The sequence below is a fragment of the Chiloscyllium punctatum genome, chromosome 31, assembly GCF_047496795.1.
Source record: "Chiloscyllium punctatum isolate Juve2018m chromosome 31, sChiPun1.3, whole genome shotgun sequence".
In the NCBI taxonomy this organism is placed as follows: domain Eukaryota; kingdom Metazoa; phylum Chordata; class Chondrichthyes; order Orectolobiformes; family Hemiscylliidae; genus Chiloscyllium; species Chiloscyllium punctatum.
In genome coordinates, this window is record NC_092769.1 from 44,414,289 (window position 1) to 44,441,324 (window position 27,036).

The window sequence follows — 27,036 nt, forward strand, 5'->3', positions numbered from 1 at the left end:
AGAAACTGCTTTGTTCTTCAACTGCAGCCTTTTACATGGACAAGAACGAAGCTTTCTTGCTTGCTTTCCCATCTGCAAATCTGCCTTCGAATTTGCTTGAACAAATCTGCTCTCGTCGTGAGGCTTGCTTCTATGCCTCTGCATTTTCTCCAATAGCCTACCATGTGGAACCTTTTCAAAGGCTTTACTTTTGTCCATGTATACCACGTCAAATGTCCTACCCTCATCTACAAGCTTGGTGACCTTCTCAAAAAACTCAATGAGGTTTGTGAGACATGACGTGCCCTTGACAAAACCAAGTTGACTATCTGAAATCAAATCGTTGTTTGCCAGATGATTATAAATCTTATCTCTTATAATCCTTACCTAAATCTTTCCTACAACAGAAGTAAGGCTCACTGGTCTATAATTACCTGGGTCATCTCTACTGCCCTTCTTGAACAAGGACACAACAGTTGCAATCTTCCAGTACTCTGGTACCAAATCTGCAGACAATGACAACTCAAATATCCAAGCCACAGGCTATGCTACCTTCTCCCTAGCTTCCCAGAGAATCCTCGGATAAATCCCATCCAGCCCAGGGGACTTGTCTATTTTCACGCCTTCCAGCATTGATAACACCTGTTCGTAACTAACCTTGATAATTTCTAGTCTAATATCTCATACCTCATTCTCCTCCTCTCCAATATTCTCCTTTTCCTGAGTGAAAACCGATGAGAAATGTTCATTTAGTATCTCTCCGATCTCCACAGGGTCAACACTCATCTTCCCATTCTGTCTGTGATTGGCCCTATTCCTACCCTAATCATCTTTTTATTCCTCACATACCTATAGAAAGCTTTAGGGTTCTCCTTTATTCTATGTGTTAAAGACTGGTCATGTCCTCTCTTTGCTCTTTTTAACTCTCTCTTTAAATCCTTCTTAGCTGATCTGTAATTCTCCATCGCCTCATCTGAACCATCTTGCCTCATCAACACCTAAGCCTCCTTCTTCTTCGTAACAAGAGATGCAGTTTCCGCAGTAAACCAAGGTTCCCTTACCTTATCACTTCCTTCTGCCTGACAGGGACATACCTATCAAGGACACACAATATCTGTTCCTTAAACCAGCTCCACATTTCCATTGTCTGAATCCCCTGCATTTTGCTCCCCCATTCTGTGCATCTAATTCTTGCCTAATAGCACTATAATTGCCCTTGCCCCATTAATAACTCTTGAACCGTGGCATGTACTTGTTCCTTTCCATCGCTAAACTAAACTTAACTGAATTATGATCACTCTTTCCAAAGTGCTCACCTACAACTAAATCAAACACCTCGTCCGGTTCTTGACCAAGCAACAGATCCAATGTGGCCTCCCCTCTTGTCGGCCCTTCAACATACTGTGTCAGGAAACCCTCCTGTACACGTTGGAAAAAAACCGATTCATCCAACGTATTAGAGTTATAGCATTTCCAGTCAATTTTGGGGAAGTTAAAGTCCCCCATAATGACCACCCTGTTACTTTCACTCCTATCCAGAATAATTTTGCTAATCCTCTCTTCCACCTCCCTGGAATTCTGCAGAGGCCTATTTAAAAAAAAACTCCAAGCAGTGTGACCTCTTCTCTTCTGTTTCTAACCTCAGCCCACACTACCTCAGGAGACTAGTCCTCATCAAAAGTTCTCTCAGCCACCGTTATACACTCCTCGACTAACGTGACATGCAGAGCTTCAAACTCCATGAGACAGCCATACTCTCTGACAGACAGACTCAGTCTGGAACCTTCTCTGTCCTTAAGACCTTATGAACTGCCTGTGCTCCTCCATTTCCCCTTTGCACGTTCCCTTTCCAACCCATCCCACCTGCATCACTCCACGAATGGCGCTCTCAAGTGCAGAAGTCTGTAAAATACCCTCGCTAACCTTCTCTATCCTCCTTTAAGATGTATTTCAACATTATTCTCTTTAATCAACGTTTTGATCATCCATGAAGCACCTTAGGAGATTTGCCATTGTAAAAGATTCCATACAATGCAAGTAGTTGTTATTGCTGTACATTAGGAGAAACAGGAATGATGCATTCTAAAATTCTAACAAGAACGTCACTGACAGGTGTGGTGTGCAGGCTACCAAATAATTACATCACATTGGGATGGGCAATAAACAAAGAAATAACTATTGCCTGTAAAAATGTATGGCTATTATCATGGGTGATTTTAATCTACATGTAGTTTGGTTGAACCAGCTCAGTCAGGGGAGCCTTGAGTTTATTAAGTGTATCCATGATAGTTTTCTTGAACAGTATGAAATGGAACTGACAAGGGAGCAATCTATCCAGCATCTGGCCCTGTGCAATGAGACAGGGATAATGAATGACCTCAGAGTTAGGGATCTTCGTGAAAGAAGTGATCACTGTATGGTTGACTTTAGAATACATATGGAGAGTGTGAAGATAAAATCTAATACCTGGGTCCTGTGCTTCAACACAGGGAACTACAATAGAATAAGGGAGAACCTGGATAAAGTAGACTGGAAACAAAGATTTTATGGTGGGACAGTTGATGAGCAGTGGAAGATTTTCAAAGGCACTTTACAAAGTGCTCAACAATGACATATTTCAGTGAAAAGGAAGGACTGGAAGAAAAGGCATACTCTGCGATGGGTATCTAAGGAAAATGATCAAATTGAAAGAGAAGGCATGCAAAGTGGCCAAAAACAGCCTGATACTAGAACTGGGAAAACTTTAAAAGTCAACAGAAAGCCACAGAAGGGCTATAAAGAAATGTAAGATAGAACATGAGAAAAATAAACTAGCACAGACCATAAAGACAGATAGCAAAATTTTATATTGAATGAGAAAAGAGTGGCGAAAGTAAATGTTGGTCCTTTGGAAAATGAGAAGGAACATTTAATTATGGGATATCACAGTGGAGGAAACTAATATCTTGCCAATAATTAGCAAAGAGACAAAGATAGGTGAGGATTTGGAAACGATCATTTTTACGGAACAGCTCGTGTTGGACTGTTGGAGTTAATTGAGCTAATGACATAAAAGTCTTCTGACCCTGATGGAATACATCCCAGGGTACTAAAGGAGCTGCCAGGAGAAATGGCAAATACACTGGCAGTAATTTTCCAAAATTCACTGGACTCTGTGGCAGTTCCAGCAGATTGGAAAGCAGCAAAAGTGATGCCACGTTTTTAAAAAGGTGGGCAAAAGGTGGGGAATTATACACAAGTTAGCTTATTCTCTGTAGTGGGAATGATGCTTGGGTCTATTATCAAGGAAGAAATAGCAGGGAATCTTAATAGAAATTGTCCCATTGGACAGACAGCATGGGTTCATGGAGGGCAGGTCTTGCTTCACAAATCTTTCGGAATTCTATGAAGCCATTTCGAGCAAGGTGGACAACGGGGACCCAGTGGATGCAGTGTACCTGGATTTCCAAAAGGCCTTCAACAAGGTGCTGTGCAAGAGGCTGTGGCATAATATAAAGTTGCATTGCTTTCGGAGTAGAGCATTAGCATGGATAGAAGATTGGCTGACTAACAGGAAGCAAAGTGTGGGGATAAATCAGTACTATTCTGGCTGGCAATCAGTGACTAATAGCGTGCCTCAGGGATCAGTGTTGGGACTGCGATTATTTAGAATTGATACAGATGATTTGGAGTTGGGGACCACATGTAGGGTGTCAAAGTTTGTATATGAGACTAAGATGAGTAGCAGAACAAAGTGAGCGGAGGACTGGGAAACTTTGCAGAGGAACAGAGATACATTGAGTGAGTGGGCAATGGGCTGGCATTTGGAATATAATGTTCATAAATGTAAAGTCCTACTGTTTGGTTGGAGTAACATTAAAAAAGGGATTATTACTTGAATTTTAAAAAGTTGCATCATTTGCTATGTAGAGGCACCTGAGTATCCTTGTGCATGAAGGTTGGTCACATGGTACAACAAACAATTCAGAAAGCAAATGGAATTTGCTGAAGGGACCGTGTTTAAAAGCAGAAGTTATGTTCCAGCTGTATTGGGTGCTGGTGAGGCCACACCTGGAGTACTGCATGCAGTTTCTGTCTCCTTACTTGCTCAAGGATGTACCGGCACTAGAGGGGGTGCAGAGGAGTTTAACTAGGTTGATTCCGGAGTTGAGGGGGTTGGCTTAACAGAGACTGAGTAGATTGGGATTATATTCATTGGAAATCAGAAGAATGGGAAACATATAAAATAATGAATGGAATGGATAAAATAGAAGTAGAGGGAATGTTTCCACTGGCAGGTGAAGCTAGGACAAGAGGGCATCACTATAAGACTAGAGGCAGCAAATTTAGGACTGAATTGAGAAGAACTTCTTGACCTCTGTGGAATTCATTGCCCAGGGAAGTAGTTGATGCTAGTTCAGTAAACGTTTTTAAAGCTAAGGTAGCTTTTTAAAAAAGAATTAATTAATTAATTAAGGGATATGGTGAGAACATTTGTAAATGGTTCTGCGTCCACAAAATGATCAGCCATGATCTTAATGAATGGCAGAGCAAGCTCAAAGGGCAGGACGGCCTTCTCCTGTTCCTAGTTCTTTTGTTGTTATATTTTGCATTCTTCCCGCACTCTTGACTTTCAGGTGCTGGTGTTAGATTAGGATGGACAAAATTAAAATTCACAGAACACCAGGTTATAGTCCAACAGGTTTATTTGGAAGGACTAGCTTTGCAGCTTCTTCATCAGGTGGTTGTGTGATTTTTAACTTTGTGTCTCACTCTTGTAACTGATAAACAGCAACAAAAGCCACGAAGCAGTGCGCATGCTCCAAGCAACAATGGGCCCCTGGTAGTTGATGTCAGCGGAAGACCAATGGAAAGGCAGGGGCACAGCTGGAGGACCTGGCGGGGCATTTGGTGCTCCGACCAATCAGAGTAAATGAGGGACGGGACTAGACTATACCACGTGATCATCCTCACGGTGGGCGCGGATGTGCGGGACATGTGGATGGAGAGCTGTTGGTAAGGAAAGAAATAAACAGCAGGAAGCGGGAGGGAAATGGTATTGGTATGGGCTAAGAGGTTTTACAAACATTTGGTGCACATCGGAAAATACAAATTTGAAACTTACAGTCCTGTTTTTGCAGTAAACTGGAAAATAACCTCATTGTGTGATCACCGCCATCTTTATTCGGGGCAAAGATTCACTGGACACGTGCGCAGCCGCCAGCTTTGTTGGGGGCAAGGTTCAGAGTTATGTATGTGCAGCCCTCCCTGGTAGAGATTCATAGGGCAGGATTTACACAGACCACATTCAAACCCAGAGAAATGGATGGTTTTTTTTTCTTGGATTTGTTTCTTCATCCATTTAAATGATTTGATTGTGAATAGAGCCGGTACTGTTCGTAAGTTTGCAGATGACACCAAAATTGGAGGTATTGTGGACAGTGATAAAAGTTGTCTCAGAATACAATGGGATATTGATCAGATGGGCCAATGGGCTGCGGAGTGGCAGATAGGGTTTAATTTAGGTAAATGTGAGGTGCTGCATTTTAGTAAAGCAAATCAGAGCAGGACTCCCACTGAATTGTCAGGTCTTGGAGAGTCTTGCTGAACAAAGTGACCTTGGAATGCAGGTTCATAGTTCCTTGAAAGTAGAGTCACAGGTAGATAGGACAGTGAAGAAATTGTTTGGGATTCTTCCCTTCGTTGGTCAGAGCATTGAGTAAAGGAGCTGTACAGGACATTGGTTAGGCCACTTTTGGAATATTGTGTGGAATTCTGGTCTCCCTCTTATCAGAAAGAGGCACTGAAACATGGAAGGTTTGAGAATTGATTTTTTAAGGATGTTGCCAGGGTTAGAGGATTTGAGTTACAGGGAGAGGCATAATAGGCTGGGGCCATTTTCCCTGGAGTGTCATAGGCTGAGGTGTGATGTTGAAGAGGTGTATAAAATCGTGAGGGGCATGGATCGCATAAATAGACAAGGTGTTTACCCTGGGGAGGTGGAGCCCAGAACTCGAGGATATAGGTTTAGGGTGAGAGGGGAAAATTCAAAAGGAGCCTAAAGGTCAACCAAAATTGTAACATTTAAAAGGCATTTGAATAGGAAGGGTTCAGAGGGATGTCAGTCAAGTGCTGGCAAATGGGAATAGTTTAGGTTAGAATATCTGGTTTGCATACATGGGTTGGACTGAAGAGTCTGTTTTTGTGCTAGACATCTCTGACTGTGGGATCATAAAAGTGAACAGTGCTCTGATTCACCTCTGGGCTCCTTGATGTCCACTTGTTCATTATCTCGCTTCCTCAGTCTCACATGAGTGTATTTTTGCCATGTTTAGTATTTTACTACTGCGTTCACAGACCTTTTCATAAATGGATTGTCCACTGCTGCCCGACTCCTGACTGTATGCTGCTCCATTATCAGGTTATTTTTTCCACAATATCTTTGACAGTCAAGAATTCTTGTTTTCCAATAGGGAGTGGATTTTCCTTCCATTTCTGACAGTCAAATTCTGCACCATTTTCATTCCCTATAATTCATATTGCACTCCCTGAAACATCATGTGTATTTCTCCTTCCACAGAAACCAGTGATCATTGGCAAAGCCCTGTTGCCTGTGGAGAGGGTGATGTTTGACTTCCTTGTACAGCTGCAGTTTGAATGGTGAAGGCGTTCCCACAATGTGGTTGGGTAAGAGACATTACAGACTAATCACTCAGCGATAGTGAAAAGTAGAATATACCTGTACAAATCAACATGTTTTTAATTTCACAAAAATATTGAGAACTTTTGACATAAGGCCACAGCTGGAGAATATTATGTCCAGTGACCAAACCCATTGCCAAATAGGCAATTTTTCAGGAATGCCTTAAAGGAAGAAAGCAGATCTTAGAGGGTGGGAATTCCAGACCGTGTTGCCTTGGAATCTATAGAAAGAGTCACACAGCTGAACTCACAAATAAACACATCATTGGGAGTCTAACTAAAATAAGTTATTGAGATATGAAAGGGTGTGTGGTGCAGGAAGATAGGAATGATTACAGCCAGGAATTAAATAAAGTGTGTGAAAGTAAATTGCTGTTGCTTATAAATGGGAGCCTTTTGATGGATCAGCAAGTTCTGGTACAAGTGAGCTTTTGGGCGGTAGAGTTTTCAATATTCTGGAGATTAAAGGGAGGATGATTGTGGGATGCTGGCCAGGACTGGGTTTAGATAATGAAATCTAGAGTTAACAAAATAAATGAATGAGAGTTTCAGTAAATGAGCTGAGACTGTGGTGAGGTCAGGTGATATCACTGAAGTCGAAATAGTGGCCTTGGAGTGGGACTGGGCTGTCACCCTCACCTCACCTCTGGAATTCAGCTGTTTGTCAGTTTGTGAACGGAGGAACGGAGTGGTCCTGGCAGAACCCAAACTGGGTGTCACAGAAGGTTATTGCTGAGCAGCTGCGTGACAGCACTGTTGATGACACCTTCCATCACTTCACTGCTGAGCGAGTGTCGACTGATGGAGGGAAATTGGCTGGGTTGGCTCTGTCCTGCGTTTTTGTGTTGAACATCCCTGGGAAATGTTCCACAATGTCAGTAGGTGCCAGTGCTGGACTTGTCTTGGTGGGCAGCAATCTCTGGAGCACAACCATCAGTATTATTGCCACAATGCTGGCAGGGCCGACAGCCTTTACACTACTTCTCCATTTCTTGATCTGATTTGAAATTAGTTTTCAACCAAGTTGATTCACGTCTGTGATGTCAGGGACCAATGTAGAAGGCTCATCCACTTGGCATTGCTGGCTGAAGATTGCTGCAAATGCTGTTGTCTTGTCTGTTGCATGGATGTGTGAGACTCCTCCATCAGTAAGAGTGGGGATATCTGTGATGCTTCCTGCAGTGAGTTGTTTAATTGTCCATCACCATTCCTGACTAGGTGTGGCAGAACTGCAGAGCTCCGATCTGATCCATTGGTTGTTGGATCACATAGTTCTATTTGGTGTTGCTTGCACTGTTTGGCATGCAGGTTGGGTAGCTTCACCAGGTTGGCACCACATGTTTAGGTATGCCTGGTATTGCTCCTGGCATGCCCTGTGGAACTCTCCATTGAACTAGGGTTGATTTCCCTGGCTTGATGTTAATGGTTAAGTGGGGGATATCAGGCCATGAGATTTCAGATTGGGCTGGAGTACAGTTCTGCTGCTGTTGTTGGCCCACAGTGAAACAGAAGTTGCAGGGTCAAGAGGGCTGATTATGTGGTTGTATTTTCCAGTGCATTGGTAGATGTAATGTGGTCCATCCAGTTGCATTCCTTTGTTGAGACTGTGCAGTGATTAATACAATGAGTGATTTGATGGGCCACTGTCAGGAATGCAACTTTTAAAAAAAGGTTTTGCGATTTACATATGAAAGAAATGAAACTATCATGGTTTTCGAACAGATGAAAGACTCAACAGACAATCAAGGTATTTTTTAATGGATAATTTCAGTTACATCACACTAAAGTTTTGCGATAAATTCTGTGCCTTAGAATTGTGCCCTCCACAATCACCTGATGAAGGAGCGGTGCTCCGAAAGCTAGTGTGCTTCCAATTAAACCTGTTGGACTATAACCTGGTGTTGTGTGATTATTAACTGAGAATATGACCGCACTACTAACAGGGCTGCATGTAAACAGGCTCAGTCCAGTTAATCAATACATTCGGAAGGATTTCCTCCAAGTTTGATGACGGGATATTCGTCAAAACCGTCAACTTCAACCTGCAATGTTGTTATTAACAAAAACTTCAGGCTGATACAAAACTCCCCACCCCACTGCAATGTGGTAACTTGGCCTGGCCCAGGAATTGGAACTGGGACATTTGTGGACTGTGATCTCAAAGGAAGCGAGCAAACACAATTCTGACAGATTAGACCTCAAAGATGAGTACCAAGTTTGAGACAAGGCCAGTGGTATGCCGCCTTGCACTTAGCTTAGTTGCATTTCTTATTTACAGTCATGTTTTGCAAGGTATAAAGAACTATATGTTTTTTTTCCATGGTTGGGGAGTTTTATCCTCATTGATCACAGTTGCTGCCTCTCGCCCCCCAAGTCAAATCATAGGATCGATAACAAAACAATAAACTTAAACTGCAGGTGCTGGAGATCTGATCCCCAGAAACAAAGTGCTGGAGAATCTCGGCAGTTCTGAGGGCATCGGTGAAGAGAAAAATAATGTTACATTTCAATTTCAGTGACTCTTCATCTGAACGGACAAATGGTCATGTGACTTGGAGCTGACAATGTTTTATTCCCCTCAGAGATGCTGCTAGACCTGTGGTTCTCCATCACTGTGCTTTCTATAGTGAACTTTATTTACAAAACAGATCAGAAAAATACTAATCTCCAAAAGTGAAAGGTTCATTGCAAACATGAGCATAGTTTCCACACTTGAGTTACACAAGCACGCCTCAATTTTTAAAAAACAAGATTAAACTCAAAATAATATTCCATCTCAAAATTAGCCAAGTTACACCAGTAATAAAGCTCCTCCACCCAATGAGACACTTCAGCACAACATCCTGCAGTGTTGCACACAGCCACCTTTACCAAAGAATGATCACATGTCACAAAATTGAAGGCTAAGAGCATGTCTCTTTAAAGGAGCTGAAGTCAAACTCTCAATTTTTGGAAAGATTTTTATTAAACCTGATTGAACATTTAAATCTCCAGAGCATAATCTTTGCTTTTTTAAACAAGGTGTGTGGGAAACATCCCACATCTTGCTAAAGGTTCAGTTCGGTCTGATACATGGAGCCAAAGGTCAAGCAAACATCACACTTTCCATTCACTTCTACGAAGGTCTGACATCACATTTCTTCAGGATATAAAGTATTTTATAAATTGTTTGTAAAATCATTTGTCACATTAAAGAACTGGACAATAAATGTCATTGTATGCAATCAGAGTGAAGCATGTGACAGCAGATTTATCTTTGGAAGGCAGTGTGTGTGCTTTCTAAATTCTGGGAGCACTTTAGGAGACTGCTCCCAGATGGTGACAGTGAGCATATCTGGAATGCACTGTTTAGATCTGGGAATCCATGGGAGACAATCTGTGGTTTCACTGATACTTGGCTTGTGTTGTTGGTGTACAGTAAGCAATTCATAAAGTTACTTCTGTATTGTTGTTGACTACCCAAATGGTATTGAAATCTGCCAGGTTGCCTTCAATAGTGTAAATGCATATATCCATCTTAAACCCTTTCTACTGATTATCAGTTTATTTTACTTTATCAGCACTTGAAATACCGACTTGTTTTTTCTCTAAACGTTGGTTAAAGAAATCACAAGTTCATTCATCCATGTTAATTTTGTAATCTTTCACAAAGAAACAAGTGAGAACAACATATACCTGAGTGCAAAACAAAATACTGCAGCTGCGTGATATCTGGCAACACTCTAAAGGTGAGGCACTGATACTGCACAGGTTTGTCAGCATGGTTTCAATTACTGACAATAATTTGGTAATGTCTTAGTCTTCACATAGTTAAGGTAAATGTGAGATATCTGAATTTCATGAATTGGTTCCTATTGCACTTTGATCAACAAAAATTATTCTTGGTTTAATCTTCTCAAAGGAGAAAGTGACGACCAAAGAAGCTGGACATCAGAGTCGAAAAGTGTCATGCTGGAAAAGCACAGCAAGTCAGGCAGCATCCGAGAAGCAAGAGAGTTGATGTTTTGGGCATAAGCCCTTCATCAGGAATCACAGGCTTCAGAAAAATAACTGGCATAGACTTATGCCAATACAAATGTAGAAGGGTCAGACCATGTTACTATCAGATTAGAGACTAATTTCAGATTTGGTACCATTCAGTGCAACATTTCTGTGTGATATTTACATATGTACCTAAAAGAGAAGTTGTCTAAAATTACAAGCTCTAGAATGATTATATAATTACACCTGGAAATAAAGCTGGTGAACAAGAATGGCAAAGTGAAGTCCCATCAGTATCACCTTGGGCAGTGTCAAGTAAGAATTTGACAACAGAGTTGCCACTTTGGTGTAACCTGCAGTCTGGCCAAATTGCAGCAAAAATCTGTTCAATTTTATCTGCAAACTATTGATTGCAAAATCCTCCTTGCACAATAATGAGGCAGCATTTTGGGATGTCATTTTTGAAATATATTATTTTCAAATTTACTGACAATTAAGAGTGATCACTTGGTGCTGTCTGCATAACACAATACGAAAAGGAACTAACAAAAAAAAATTATAACCCAAATTCAGTCACTAATTCATTGATATTGCATGGGTCCGGCATAAGTAGTCAATTTTTAAAAAGAAATACAAATACGTTTAGTAACTATATTGGAGTACAGTCAAGTTTCTTACTGAACAGTGACAGGATTGGACAGAGTCCGCATGGACTTAAGAGAGGGGAATCATACTTAGCAAATCTACTGTAAGAATCTACAAAGTCGAATATTAAAGTAAGAAATTGCAGGATATTTAGAAAAGCTTATCATTAAACATGGTAGACTGGGTTTTGTGAAAGAGAAACTATATTTGACAAATTTATGACAGTTCATTGAGGGGATAACAAGCAGGGCTGATAAAGGGCAATCCAATGATGTTCTGTCTTTGGATTTTAAAAATGCAAATGATAAGGTTCTACATACAAGTTAATTGCACAATTTAGGAGTTCATGGTATCGGCGTAATGTATTAGCATGGATTGAGGATTAGGTAACCACACTGGCTGTTGCTGAGTCCTCACTTGCAGTGCTGTATACAATGATAGCTCCCATATTTAATAAAGGATAAACCAACATTGGAGACCATTCAAAAAAGATTTACTTAGCTGCTTTGACCTATCAAGAATAGATAAGCAGGGGTGATCTTATAGAAACAAGATTCTGAGGAGTTTGGCAGGGTAGATGTTGACGAGATCTTCTAGCACCATTGAAGTCTCAAACCAGGGGACATTATATAAGGGAACATTCATTTTAAAAAACGTAAAGAATTTTTTCTCTCAGTGAATGGCTAGAATTTTCTCGCCCAAACAATTGTGAAAGTTAAATGTGGGAGGGGAATGTTTGGGTTACTCTTCGTAGGGTTGTTCTGGCTTGTTGGCTGAAGGGCCTGTTTCTACACAGTAGGGAATCTGTGATTCTATCTCAAATTATTTCAAAAGAGGGCAGATAGATTTTTGAAATATTGAGCAGGTGAGGGCTATGCGGATCAAGCAAAGAGGGGTTGAGGTCTGGGTTGGCCCAGACATGATCTGATAGAATGGGGGAACAAGCTGAAGGGAATGAATGCCCTACTCCTGCTCCGATTCCTTGAGGCTCCACTTCATGCTTTTTTTGTTTCCAAAGAAGAGTGTGATACAATGTGCTAAAGATCTCAGATGTTGTGAAAACGGGGTGTTTATGTACTGGTTCAGATGGCGTTGATTCATCAATCACAGCTATACAGTCATGAGTGGGAAGGCAAATCCCTCCATGAATCAAGGAAATCTACTGCAGAGCTCACACAAAGGGATCCTTCCCCTCAGTAAACTCTCCCATCACATTACCCAACATATCAGCAAAAGCAGGACACACTGTGCATGCTTTCGTCAACAAAGGCGACCCCGGGTGATTGATGTCAGCACCGGACCAATGAAAGGACGGTGGGCGGAGCTGGATGACCTAGCCGGCGTGTTGGTCCTCCAACCAATCAAAGTGAATGAAGGGCGGAGCTAAACAACCATGTGATCACCCTCGCGCACGGCGCAGAGTTGCTGTTATGAATGCTCGGGAAGTTATGGAGAGAAAGGATCCGGTAAGGAAAGAAATAAACAGGGAAACGGGAGAAAAACTGTGTTGCTATGAGCGGAGAGGTTTTGCAAACAAATTGTGCACGTCGGAAAACACAAATTTGAACGTCCCAGTCCCGTGTTTACAGTAAATGGGGAATTGCCTCAGCGCGGCTGAAGGCCTGAGTGAGCGCCGCCATCTTTATTCGGGACAACGATTCACTGGACACGTGCGGAGCCGCCATCTTTGTAGGGGGCAAGGTGCAGTCAGGCGCATGTGCAGCCTTTCTCTATTATAGAGTCACTGGGATCATAGCAGCCAATACTGCTCTGATTCACCTCTGGGCTCCCTCATAACCACTTTGTCAAGATCCAGCTCCCTCAGTCTCGAAAGTAATTTATAGACAAAGGGTTTTTCACTGCTGCCCAGCCCCTGACCATGTACTGCTCTATTATCAGATTACTTTTTTCTTGAATATTTTTGACAGTCAAGAATTCTTTTTTCCAATAAGCAAGTGTATTTTCCTTCCATTTCTGACGATCAAATTCTGCACCATTTTCATTCCCTGTAATCCATTTTGCATTCCCTGAAACATCAACTGTGTTTCTCCTTCCACAGATACCAGTGATTAATGCCAAAGCCCTGTTGCCTGTGAAGAGGGTGATGTTTGACTTTCTTGTACAGCTGCAGTTTGTGTGGTGAAGGTGCTCCCACAATGTGGTTGGATAAGAGACATTAAGAGTATTCATTCAGCAACAGTGATGATTTGAAAATAATGTCCAAATCAACAACATTTTTTAAATTTTTATTATCATGCTTATAATTTCACAAAAATACGATTGAGAACTTTAGACCTCAGGCCAGAGAGGGAGATATTAGGTCAGGTGACCAAAAGCATTGCCAAAAAGCAGGTTTTGAGGGATGTCTTAAAGGTGGAAAGCAGACCTGTGAGGTTTTGGCTGCAAATTTCAGACCATGCTGCTTCAGCAACTGTAGAAACAGCCACACAGGTGAAGTAATGAATTTACAAATGGTTGGGAGTCTCGAAGAAAATAGGTTGTCGAGGTCTCAAAGTGTGTGTGGTGCAGGGAGCTCGGGATTATTACAGCCAGAAATTAAATCAAGTGTGAGAATTTTAAATTGAGGGATATTGGCCAGATGCTGGCAGGTGAGACTTGATTGGGTTGGGGTATCTGGTCGGCGTGGACGGGTTGGACCGAAGGGTCTGTTTCCTTGCTGTACATCTCTATGGCTGTATGCTGTTGATTCTAATTAGGAGCCTTTTGATGAATCAACAAGCAGAGATTTCGACTTTCTTGAGATTACAGGGAGGTTGAATGTGGGAAGCTGGCCCTGAGTGTGTTTGGAAAATGAAGTCTGGAGATAACACATGATGGATGAGAGTTTCAGTATATGAGCTGAGATGAGGGTGGAATCAGCTAGAATTAGTGATCTTGGAGTGGGACTGAGTTGTCACACTCACCTCACCTCTGGGATTCAGCTGGTTGTCAGGTTGTGAATCAGGGCGGTAACACAATCGGGAGCTGAGTGGCCCTGGTGGAGACTAAAATGAGTGTCACTCAGCTGGCTGTTGCTGAGCAGCTGCTGCTTGGTAGCCCTGTTGATGACATTTTCCATCACGTTACTGCTGATCGAGTGTGGACTGATAAGAGGGAAATTGGCTGGGTTGGATTGCCCTGTGTTTTTGTGTTGAACATTCCTGGGCAATGTTCCACATTGTCGGTAGATGCCAGTGCTGGAGCGGTACTTGGCTCGGTGGGTGGCAAGTTCTGGAGCACAAGCCATCAGTATTATTGCCAGAATATTGGCAGGGCCCATAGCCTTTGCACTAATTAACCATTTCTTGATGTTATTCAAACTCAATCGAACTGCTTTAAAACTCACATCTGTGATGTTAGAAACCACTGGAGAAGGCTGAGATGGATCATCCCATATTGCACTTCTGGCTGCAGATTGCTGCAAATGCTGTTGTCTTATCTGGTGCATGGGTGTGAGGCTCCTCCATCAGTAAGGGTGGGGATATCTGTGATACTTCCTCCAGTGAGTTGTTTAATTGTCCATCACCGTTCACAACTGGTTGTGGCAGAACTGCAGAGCGCCGATCTGTTCCATTGGATGTTGGATCACTTAACTCTGTTGCTTGCTGCTGATGCTGTTTGAAATGCAGGTAATTCAGTTTGACAGCTTCACCAGGTTGGCACTTTGTTTTTAAGTCTGCCTGGTTGCTGCTCATGGCATGCCCTCCTTTCCTGTCCATTGTGATGGGTGAGAGCAGGATTTACAAACCCATGAGGTTACAGATCGTGCTGGAGTACAGTTCTGCTGCTGTTGATGTCCCACAGTGTCTCATAGATACCCAGTTTGAGAGCTTACATCTCTTCGAAGTCTGTCCCCTTTCGAACGGTGATAGTGCCACTCAACACAATGGAGGTTTTTCTCAACTTTATGGCAAGACTTTGTCTTCAAAAGGAATGTGTGATGGTTGGTCTTCCTGATACTGTCATGGCTAGATGTATCTGCAGCTGGTCAATTCATAACAATGAGATCAAGTATGTTTTTCCCTCTTGTTGGTTCCCTCACCACCCGCTGCAGACTCAGCTGAGCAGCTATACCCTTTAGGACCTGGCCAGCTCAGTCAGTAATTCTATTGCAGAGCTCGTCTCGATTGTGGACATTGAAATCCTGTACCCAGAGTACATTTGACACCATTTTATTGCCTCAGTGCCTCCTCCAAATGTTATTCAACATGAAGGAGGAGTGATTCATCAGCCAAGAGAGGGCGGGACGTGGTAATCAGCAGGAGCCATGAGACATCCTGGACTCCGGAGCCAATGCTGTGTACTCGCAGGGCAAATCCTCCCTATCTGTACACCACTGTGCCACCACCTCTGCCTGGTCTGTCATGCCGGTGGGACAGGACATATCCAGAGATTTCAGGAGAAAGTGAAGACTGCAGATGCTGGAGATCAGAGTCAAGAGTCTGGTGCTGGAAAAGCACTGCAGGTCAGGCTGATGAAGGGCTTAGGCTTGAAACGTCGATTCTCCTGCTCCTTGGATGCTGCCTGACCTGTTGTGCTTTTCCAGCCCCACAGTCTCGATATCTAGGGATGGTGATGGTGGTGTCTGGTCATTGTTTGTAAGGGATGATTCCGTGAGTATGACTATGTCAGGCTGTTCCTTGACTAGTCTGTGAGACAGCTCTCCACGTTTTGGCACCAAAAACCATATGTTAGTGAGGAGGACGTTGCACCATCGAGAGGGCTGATTCTGTGGTTGTAATTTCTGGTGCCTTGTTAGTTGCCAACTGGTCCATCCAGTTTCATTCATTTGTTGAGACTTTGCAGTGATTAATACAGTGAGTAGCTGGCTGGGCCACTGTCAGGTTGGCAGGATTTTTTTCGCCATTGACAATGGTTTCATGGAGATCAGGAGATTCCTAATACGTTGTATTTTTCTTGAATTCAGATTCCACCATCTGCCAAGATGGGATTCGAACCAGGACTTCAGTCGTTTGTTTTAATATTCTGGATAAAAGCTAAATACATCAGGTTTGTTCACTCATTTTAAATATCACTAACCCTGGTTTTGTTTCTTTGTAAAACACTGTCCATCATCCTGTCTCCTCCATCCTCCCCTCCAACAATGAGTGAGGAGCACATGGAGTTTCTCTGTCACTAAGACTGAGATAATCCGATCTGCTGTTTCCCTCCCTCCCACTAGCCCACTGAGCCCAACTGCCTCACGTGGTGTTCCTGGTTTTTGTCCTAAACCTACATCTTTCTCCAGTCTCTTGTCAAGCCTTATCAGAGCTCACCTTGACCCTTTACCCTAATCTCGCTAAACTCACATTCCAACTCTCTTTCCTCTGCTGCCGCCTCATCACCCCCCCTCGCCAATTTATAGATATTGTTCCTTGTTCTGTCTGTTGGTCTTTTTTGGTTATGTCCTTCTCTCCCATTCTGTGAAAAACTAATATTTGACCTTACCATTGTTGGAAAATCCTGCTCCATCTCCATTCTCCCTTTCCTTTCTGAATTCCTTGCATTTGGTGTCCCTCAACGATCTATCTTTGGTCTCTCCTGTATCTCACGTACATAGTGCCGGGAGGTGATATCATCCAAAACCACTGTGTTAGGTTTGACATGTACACTGACGATGCCCAGCTCTCCCTCCCCATCATCCCTCTCCATTTCTCCACTGTTACTCAGTTATCAAATTGCTTACCACATTCCCACTACTCGATTAGCTGCAATTTCCTCCAATGAAACATTGTCATGGTTAAACCCATTGCCTTACCTTTACCTTTCTGCTGAGCCCCTCCCTCCCACTGGGAACTCTCTGAGGCAGAACCACACTCTTCACAATATTGCTCTTATATCTGACCCCAAGGTGACCTTCTGATCAGACATCCACACAATCAGAACAGCAGGAATTCCAATCTCTTAAACGTTGCTTTTCTCCACCTCACCCCAGCTCCATTGCTCCTGAAACCCCTTACCCGTCTGTGTCACCTTAAACTTGAATCCAAAACAGAACCCTTGATTCTGTGACTCAGAATCTGGTTTCAGACTCCCCTCTCAGTATTTACCCTCAGACACATCCTCTCAGTATTTATCCTGTCAAACCCCTAAAGAATCCCATTTGTCTCAATGAGATCACCTCTCTTTCTCCAAAATCCATTGAGTACAGTCCCAACCTTTTCAGCCTTTATTTAACAGATAATCCCTCCAAACCAGGGATCATCTCATTGAATCTTCCCTGAATTGCCTCCAATAAAGTGACACATTTCCTTATCTAAAGGGACCAAAACTGCTCTCATTCCTGCAGATATGGTGGTCTCACCAGCACTTCCACACGTTACTCTCAGGTATATACTCCAAACTCTAAGACTGAAAACTTTTGAAACAAAACATTCGATTCCCCTTCCTGATTCCCTGTTGTAACTGTGTGGTAGCTTTCTGTGTTTCCTGAACAATTACCCCTGGTCCCTTTGTGGTGCAGCTTTCTACATTTTCCACCATTTAAATTGTACTTTGTTCTTTTATTATCTCCTCCAAAATGAGCAACTTCCCATTTTCCCAAGTTAAACCCCATCTAGCAACTTGTTGCCCCCTTCTCCTGTGCATCTCTCTCTTTTCATAATCCTCTTAGACCTTTACAGTTGTGCCTTTTCTAGGAGATATCCCCCCTTCCCATTCTTTCAAACATTTACTGGGAGCACTGGGCAGTGGGAAGCAGGCAGAGTTGCTATCTTTTTAGTGATACACTTTGGAGTGATTGAGAGGATCTTCCTACCCATTGGTCAGGATGGAGACAATTTGCCCATCGTTAGGCTTAGCCTTTCACACCCATGTCTTATTGATGAGGCAGAGCGGCAGCATAGAATGAAAGAAAAGAAAGTAATTCTTGTTCCCCATATCTCACTGACGCTTGGATAATTTTCTCCAATGTGTCCAAGAACTGCTGTGTTCAGTCACATGAGATCTCAAGTTGGAATCTCCTAGAAACCCACAGATTTCCCCCTGAGTTGACTGCTGATGTCCTCAAGGGTAATATGTACAGTACTCCTGGGCCACGAAGAGGGGATGGTGTGAGTTTCTAACCTGAACTGATAGTGACAGATTTTATAAACTTGTATTACAGAATATTACAGGTGGATATTCAGATGGTGATCTCAGTAAATATTCTGCTAAACTCTGATTGAATTACTCAGTATATCAGGATCTGGATATTCGCATTGTGTGTGTGAGTATTGTGTTCCAGATCAATCCCATTTGCTGCTTAAAAATTCTCCTTTGAATCATCGCCTTCTCTCAAAAGGATCCCCAAACCTTCAATGTGTCATGTAATCCTTTTATGATGACCTGGTGAGTGAAAGGTTTATTATTCGAATGTGTAATTTTTGTATAAGGATGCCTCAGAGAGGGAGCAGAATATTCGTAAAGGGGAGAATAACCATTTTGAGGGAAGGCTGTAGTTTATTGGTATCAATGACATAGGAATAGAAGAGTTCACATTATTGGATCATTGGAATCTCTTGTGGGGTAGAATTGACCTACATCAGAAGGATGGATTGTACTGGCACTGGAAGGGAACAGTTGCTAGTGCTATTCAGGAGGCATTAAACCAGTGAAGGAATGTGGGTAAACCCAGAGAGAGAGTGAGGGAAGAGCTCAGTCTGACGTTGGTACAGTTCAGATGTCAAACAGTCAAGGCAGACAAGGGCAAGGCACAGAATGAGCAGTTACTCTGCATTTATTTCAATACAGGAGGCAGAGGAGCTCAGTGTATGGTTTTGAACATCGCACTGGGATATTATAGCAATTACAGAGGCATAACTTAATGATGGATAGGACCAGCAGCTTAATGTTCCAGTGTATAGATGCTATAGCAAAGATAGAAAGGGGGCAACAGAGCAGGGGGAGAGGTATTTTTGATTCGGGATAACATTACAGCTGGGCTTCAAGAGGGTATTCCTGGGAGTACATCCAGGCAGGTTATACAGGTGGAACTGAGAAATAAGAAAGGGATGATCTCCTTATTGGGATGGTACTATTGACCCCCCCCCACTTCCCCAATAGTCAGCAGGGAGTTGAGAAGCAAATTTACTAAGAGATCGCTTATCTGTAAGAATAGTATGGTTGGGTACAAGACTTGACCTTCTTTGTTATTCATTCACAGGATGAGGGTGTCACTGGCTGGGCCCAAAGGGCAGTAAAGAGTCAACTACATTGCTGTGAGTCTGGAGTCACATGTAGGCCAGACCAGGTAAGAATGGCAGATTCCTTCCCTGAAGAATATTAGCGAATCTGATGAGTTTTTTTCGCAATAATCAACAATGGATTCATGGTCTTTAATAGATTCTTAATTCCACATTTTTATTGAATTCACATTCCACTGTCTGCCGTAACGGGATCCAAATCCTGGCCCCCAGAATGTTATCTGGGTGTCTGGGTTATCCATCTAGTGATAATCTCACTTGGCCATTTGGCAGGGTGAGTGACTGAGGTATCCGTGGGGCAGCACATCAGCACCAAAGATCCCATGGTCTCTGCGGAAGATAGAAAGGGTTGGGGAGGGAGATATATCCCTGGTGGTGGGGTCTGACTGTAGGTAGCGGACATAGCAGAGGTTAATGGAGATTAGTGGGTGGCAGGTGAGGACCGGGGGATTATATTCTTATTGTGGTTGGAGGGGTGGGGGGAAGGAGGAGGTACAGGAAGTGGAGGATATGCGTTGGAGTGCATTGTTGATCAAGTGGGAGGGAAATGCGGTCCTTGAAAGAGGAAACCTTTCTGGGATGTCCTGAAGTGGAATTGCTTCTCCTGGGAGCAGATATGGCAGAGGCGGAGGAATTGGGAGTACAGTATCACGTTTTTACAGGAATATACTCGAGGGTAATCAGGAGAGCAAAAAGGGGACTTGAAATATCTCTAGGAAATAGTTTAAGGAGAATCCAAAGAGATTCTACAAATACATTAAGGAAAAAATAATAACCAGACAGAGAATAGGACCCCTTAAAGATCAACAAGGCCATCTATGGAACAACAGGAGGTGGGAGAAATACTATGCTCTTCTATTCTAGAGAGTTTGGAGAAATAAATCGCGATAACTTGAAAAGTGTCTATATTACAGAGGAGGAAGTACTGGATGTCTTAAACAGTAGCAAGGTGGATAAATCCCTGGGACCTGATCAGGTGTATCCCAGAAATTTGTGGAAAGCTAGGAAGGTGATGGCAGTGCCCCTCCCTCAGGTATTCATATCATTGTTTGTGACAGGTGAGGTGCTGGATGACATGTGCCATTATTTAAAAAAAAGGTGGTAAGGAAAGGCCAGGGAACAAGAGAACAGTCAACCTAACGTCAGTGGTAGGTAAGTTGTTGGAAGGGATTCTGAGGGACAGGATTTACATGTATTTGGAAAGACGAGGATTGATTAGGGCTAGTCAACATGGCTTTGTGTGTGGGAAATTCTCTCTCTCTAACTTGATTGAGTTTTTTTGAAGATGTGACAAAGATGATTGATGAAGCCAGACTGTGGACGTTGTCTATATGGACCCTGAACGATGTTCCACAAAGCAGACTGGTTAGCAAGGTTAGATAACATGAAATGTTGGGAGAACTAGCCATTTGGATACAAAACTGCCTTGAAGGTAGGAGGCAGAGGGTGGTGATGGAGGGTTGCTTTGCGGACTGGAGGCCTGTGAGCAGCATTGTCCTGCAGGAATGGATATGGATCCTTAAATAAATGACTTGGATGTTCATATATGAGATATGGTCAGTGGGTTTACAGAAGACACCAAAATTGGAGGTTTAGTGGACAATGAAGAAGGTTAGTTCAGAATGCAACAGAATCTTAACCAGATGGGCCATTGGAGCGAGGAATGGCAGACTGGGTTCAATTTAGACAAATGTAAGCTGTTGGATTTTGGAAAGGCAAATCAGAGCAGGACTTGTACACTTAATGGTACATTCCTTGGGAATGTTGCTGAACATAGAGACCATGGAGTGCAGGTTCATTGTTCCTTGAAAGTAGAGTCACAGGTAGGCAGACGAGTGAAGGTGGTGTTTGGTATGCTTATATTTATTGGTCAATGCATTGAGTACAGAAGCTGGGACGTCAAATTGTGGTTGGACAGGACATTGATTAAGCCATTTCAGGAATTATGTTTTAAGTTTGAAATTCCCTGTTCTGGAAAGGACGTTGTGAATCTTGAAAGAGTTCAGACAAGATTTACAAAGACTTTGCTAATGTTGGAGGATTTGGGCTACAGGGAGAGGCTGAATAGGCCAGGGTTAATTTCCCTGGAGAGTCAAAGACTGAGAGGTGACTTCATGGAGATTTATAAAATCATGAAGGGCATGGATAAGGTGAACAGCCAGGGTCTTTTCCCCCCAGTTATGTGGGTTCAAAACAAGATCACATAGGCTTACGTTGAGAGGGCAAAGATTTAAAATGGATCTAAGGGGCCAAGTTTTCAAGCTGTGTGTGGTGTATGTGTGGAATGAGCTGCCAGATGAAGTAGTGGAGGCTGATACAATTACAACATTTGAAAGGCATCTGATTGGGTACGTGAATAGGAAGAGTTTCCAATGATATGGACCAATAGCTGGCAAATGGGGCTCCATTTGTTGAGGATTCCTCGTTGTCATGGACAAATTGGACCAAAGGTCTGTTTCTGTGCTGTACATCTCTATGACACTAATAAATGAAAATAAGATGTGTTCCTCTTTTGTGGAGAGCTAGCAGAAGCACAGATAATTGTCCTTGGAGCTGAGAAGGTTAAGCAGTGATTTTGACCAGGTGTAAATTTGTTTCTAGGATATCTAATCTGCAGAGAGAGGGGAATTGTTAACAATGTCACAATTTTAGTAACTATTTTCAGGTAATTGGCAAATAATGTGAATATGTGAACATTATTTTATTCAGTAAGTTCTGAGTATCTGGAACAGTCTGAATGGCAGCTGGACACAGACTCAGCAGTTATTCATAAACAGATTTGGAATTTTACTTTTTAAGGGAAGATTTGGGGGTCTATGGGCAAATGGGAAGGGAATTGGGACAGATTTGCAGCATCTCCAGAGGGAGAGGGTACATCCCAAATGGGCTGAATAGCCCCCAGGCCCTGTGCTCTGTGATACTGCCCCATTGACTGTGAATGATGAAGCTCATCCCAGGGCAGAGAGAGGGAGGATCCCACCACTCACCTCACAATGGGCCCCGATGATTGATGTCAGCGCAGGCCAATAGGGGGCAGAGGGCAGTACTGGAGGACCAAGTCGTACCAGTTTGTCCTCCAACCAATCTGAGTGAATGAGGGCATCCTCAAGGCTGGAACTAAAGAAAGGCACATATCGCAGAGATCTGAGAAACTGGAGGACATGAGATAGGGAGCGTTCTGTGGCTGGTGAGGAATTATATAAATAAGGAAGAGTTCTGAGGCTGGATGAATTGACAGTGATCGGGAGAGTTGAGGATGGAGGAATTTAGAGTTAGTGAAGATTAGAGTCATAATGTTATACAGCAAGGAAACAGGCCCTGTGGTCCAACCAGTCCATGCCGACCATAATTCCAAACTGAACTAATTGTACCTGCCACTGATTGGTCCACATCCATCCAAATGTTTCCTATTTATGTACTTATCTGAATGTCTTTTAAATATTGTAATTGTATTCACAGCTACCACTTCCTCTGGAAGTTCATTTCACACGTATAAATTTTTTAAAAAACCCTAATGTCTTTTCTCAAATCTTTCTAATTTCTTCTCAAAACGAATGCACCCGAGTTTTGAATCCCCCTCTCCCCCAGCTATTCACCTTATCTACACTCTTTCTGATTTTGTAAACCTCTAATAAGGTCACCCCTCAACTCGTGCACGCCAGTGAAAAAAATTCCCAGCCTATCCAGCCTCTCCTTAGAACACAATCCTCCATTCATGGCAACATGCTGGTAAATCTCTTCTGAACCTGCTCCAATTTAATAATATCCTTCCTATAACAGCACAACCAGAACTGGACAGAGTATTCCAGAAGAGGCCTCCCCAACGTGCTGTAAATCCTCAACGCAACGTCCCAACTCCTGGACTCAAAGGTCTGAACAATGAAGGTAGGTGTGCTAAGCAAAGCACATTCTTCACCACCCTGTCTACATGTAACACAAACTTCAAAGACGTGAAGCTCTCAGTCTCTTTGTTCCCATATCACTACTCAAGGCCCTACTTTTATTGAGTGTAAGTCCTACCCTCGTTTGTTTTGTCAGGATGTTATATTTTGCATTTATTCCAATCCAAAAAATTTTCGAATATAATTAAAAGGGAAATCAGGAGGGAAAAAAGGGCCGTGAGATAGCTTTGGCGCATAGGGTTAAGGATAATCCAAAGGGCTTTTGTAAATACATGAGGAACAAAAGGCTAACTAGGGAGAAAATAGAGACCCTCAAAGATCAGCAAGGCAGCCATTGTGTGGAGCTGCAGGCGATGGGCGAGATGGGAGACAAGTATTTTGCATCAGTGTTTACTGTGAAGAAGTACATGGGAGATATAGAATGTGGGGAAATAAATGGTGACATCTTGAAAAAAGTCCATATTACAGAGGAGGAGGAGGTGCTCAATGAGTGGCTAAGGAGCTGGTGCAGGGGAAAAGGATTCACGTTTTTTGGATCGTTGTGATCTCCTGGAGTAGAGTTGACCTTCATAAGAAGGATGGATTGTACCTGAATTGGAAGGTGTCTAATATCTAGGCAGGGAGACTTGCTGGTGATACTCGGGAGGCATTAAACCAGTGAGGGAGTGGGTGTAAACCCAAGAAGGTAGTGAGGAAAGAGATATGTCTGTGGCTGGTACAGTTCAGAAGTCAAATAGTCAAGGCAGGCAAGGGCAAGGCACAGAATGAAGTCGGACTGAGCAGTTGCACTGCATTTACTTCAATAGAAGAGGCCTGACAGGGAAGGCAGATGAGCTCAGGGTGTGGTTTTGAACATGGCACTGGGATATTATAGCAATTACAGAGGCATCACTCAGGGATGGATAGGACTGGCAGCTTAATGTTCCAGGGTATAGATGCTATAGGAAGAATAGAAAGGGGGAGAAGGAAGGAGGGGGAGTGGCATTTTTGATTCGAGACAGCATTATGTTTTTGCTTAGGGAGGATATTCCTGGGAGTACGCCCAGTGAAGGTATTTAGGTGGAACTGGGAAATAAGAAAGGGATGATCACCTTATTGGGGTTTTCTGCATGGATCTCGTCTGGGTCCTCTGGTTTCCTCCCACAGTCCAAAGATGTGTAGGGTAGGTTGGATTATCCAGGCTGAATTGCCCACAGTGTTGTGGGATGTGCACGTTGGGGGGATTATGCAGGCTGAATTACCCATAATGTTCAGGGATGTGTAGGTTGGGTGGTGCTGGGAAATGCAATGTTATAGGGGGAAGTTTGGAGGCTCTCAGGGTCAGTAGTAATATGATGGGCTGAATGACCTGAAAACACAGTTTGGAATTCTGATATTTCTACTAGTTTTAAAATAGTTACAGAAAATAATACACCAGATCTAAACGTTAAGGTTCTGAATTGGACAAAGGCCAATTTTGATGGCACAAGGCAAGAACTTTCATCTGGCCCCTCAAGCCTGTTCTGCCATTCAATAAGATCAGGGCTGATCTTTTCATGGCCTCAGCTCCACATTCCTGCTCTCTCACCATAACCCTTAATTCTTTTCCTGTTCACAAATCTACATTTTCCCTTAAAGGCATTCAAGTTGATAACGTCAAATGCTGCACTCGGTAGGGAATTCCACAGATGCACAACCCTTTAGCTGAAGAAGCTCCTCCTGAACTCAGTCCTAAACCTGCTCCCCCTTATTTTGAGGTTATGCTCTAGTTTGACCCGCCCCCAGAGGAAATAGCCTCCCTGCTCCAAGCTTATCCACTCCCTTCATAATTTTATTTTTTCCTCTCCAACCTCCCATTCTTCTAAATTACAATGACTATCAAACCAGTTTTCTCAATCTCTCCACATATACCAATCCTCTCAACTCCCAACTCAAACTAGTGAACCTCTTCTGTACTCCCTCCAGTGCCAGTACATCCTTGCTAATGTAAGGGGACCAAACCTGTACACAGTACTCCAGGTGTGGCCTCCCCAGCACCCTGTACAGCTACAGCAGAACCATCCCTCTAGCAATGAAGGACAATATTCCCTTCACTGTCTTATTTAACTGCTGTACCTGCAAACCAACTTCCTATGATTCATGTACAAGGACACCCAGCTCCCTCTGCACAGCAGCCTGCTGCATGTTTTCACCATTTCATCATCAGTTAGCTGTTAGTCCGACCAAAATGGATGACCTCACATATCCCAACATTGTCATCCATCTGCCAGACCCTTACCTACTCACTTAACCTATCTGTATCCCTGTGCAGACTGACAGTGGCCTCTGCAGACATTGCTCTACCTCATCTTTGTATCAAATATGAACTCTGACACCGTACACTTGGTCCTCAACTCCAAAACATTTGTGTAAATTGCAAACAGTTGTAGTGCCAACACTAATCCAAACACCCATTTATCCCCATTCTTTATTTTTTGTTGGTTAACCGATCCTGTATCAATGATAATACATTACCCATAATGCTGTGCATCTTTACCTTATACAGCAGCCTTTTGTGTGGCAACTTATCGAATACCTTCTGGAAATCCAGATACACCACATCCACCAAGTCCACTTTGTCCAATGCGCTCATTGTATCCTCAAATAATACCAGTAAATCCTTAAACGTGACCTGCCTTTCATGAATCCATGCTGTTTTTGCAAAATGAGACAATTTCTACCCAGATAAGTCACCACTACTTCCTTGAGAGATTCAAGCATTTTCTCCCCTCAGAAGTTAAGCTAACCGGTCCTTTTTGAAAAATAGTGGCACCACATTTGCAGCTTCCAGTCTTTCAAAACCATCCCAGAATCCAACAAATTTTAATTGAATTATCACAAGTCTATTTGTTATTCACCACCCCCTCCAAACACTACCCCCGCCGTCTACTTTAGTCCCTGAGATGCAATCCATTAGAGCCAGGAGACCCATCTACCTTTAGGCTGTTAACTTTCCCAATATTACCTCTTTACTGGGAATGATTGCATCTCTGTCCTCATCTGCCATTGCTTCCATAGGCCTGCGACAACAAGAGTACAAAGACAGTATGTTCCTGTTAAGGCCAAGGCTGGAAGGTGTAGGGAATGCTGTCTATCGGAAGAAATTGAGGGCCTGGTCAAGAAAATGAAGGAGGCATATGGCAGGTACAGAGAGCTGTTTTTGTGTGAATCCCTAGAGGAGTATAGGGGCAGTAGGAGGAGACTCGAGGTAAACCAGGAGGGCAAAAAGAGGACATGAGATAGCTTTAGGAAATAGGTTTAAGGAGAATCCAAAGTGATTGTACAAAAACATTCAGGACAAATGAGTAAGCAGGCAGAGAATGGGTACCCACAAAAATCATCAAGGCTGTCTGTGGAACCGCAGGAGTTGAGAGCGATTCTGTATGAGCGGAGAGGTTTTACAAACAAACTGTGCACATCGGAAAACACGTCCCAGTCTCTTGTTTTCAGTAAACGGTGAATTGCCTCAGTGTGGCTGCAGGCATGGGTGCGCGCCGCCATCTTTATTTGGGGCAAAAATTCACTGGACACGTGTGGAGCCGCCAGCTTTGTAGGGGGCAAGGTGCAGCCAGGCGCATGTGCAGCCTTTCTCTGGTACAGAGTCATTGGGCAGGATTTACACAGAGCACATTCAAACTCCGAGAAAT

General features: G+C 43.0%; 1 long non-coding RNA gene across 2 annotated transcripts; it reads left to right on the forward strand.

Annotated features, from left to right (window-relative positions):
* The first annotated feature begins 12,667 nt into the window (after positions 1 to 12,667).
* Positions 12,668 to 26,516, forward strand: LOC140456819 (uncharacterized). 2 transcript variants are annotated; one of them, XR_011953156.1, is made up of 6 exons: positions 12,668 to 12,752; positions 16,214 to 16,296; positions 18,392 to 18,493; positions 19,430 to 19,516; positions 23,250 to 23,354; positions 26,408 to 26,516. It is a non-coding gene; the product is annotated as an uncharacterized lncRNA (long non-coding RNA). The 2 variants fall into 2 exon arrangements; XR_011953155.1 differs by lacking the exon at positions 18,392 to 18,493.
* The last annotated feature ends 520 nt before the right edge of the window (positions 26,517 to 27,036 follow it).